This window comes from Etheostoma spectabile, chromosome 22 (genome assembly GCF_008692095.1).
Source record: "Etheostoma spectabile isolate EspeVRDwgs_2016 chromosome 22, UIUC_Espe_1.0, whole genome shotgun sequence".
NCBI classification, from domain to species: domain Eukaryota; kingdom Metazoa; phylum Chordata; class Actinopteri; order Perciformes; family Percidae; genus Etheostoma; species Etheostoma spectabile.
The window spans coordinates 3,367,880-3,368,253 of NC_045754.1; the positions used below are offsets into that span (position 1 = coordinate 3,367,880).

Consider the following 374-nt stretch of genomic DNA (forward strand, 5'->3'; position numbering starts at 1 on the left):
AGATAAATAAGGTCATGTACTTATTAGCACAGTCTTCCAAATTTGAAAGTCATTCAAAAAGGAACAAAAATGTCCCACGTTCAAAAGGAGAAGAGGAAGAAGTTGATAAACAACTTCTCAGGTCCGACCCCCTCTCTCTACTTTTATCCTTTAGTAAATCTTATTCTTCAGTTATTTACACATCATAGACACAGATGCATACATACACAAACACGTATAACCCCTTTTTTTTTTTTATTCTTCCCTTTCTTCTACTTTCTATACCATCTATAGCTAGACATGCTAGTATGTAGATACACTAGCATATGCACACACCAGCATATAAACATACCAGTATATGGACGTATCGGTATATAAGTATATTAATATATAGA

At 33.4% G+C, this 374-nt stretch overlaps 1 protein-coding gene across 1 annotated transcript in view; it reads right to left on the reverse strand.

The window, feature by feature from the left end:
• Positions 1 to 374, reverse strand: part of LOC116672476 (traf2 and NCK-interacting protein kinase) — a gene marked incomplete at its 3' end in the record, with an annotated part of 20,306 nt that overhangs the window by 2,277 nt on the left and 17,655 nt on the right.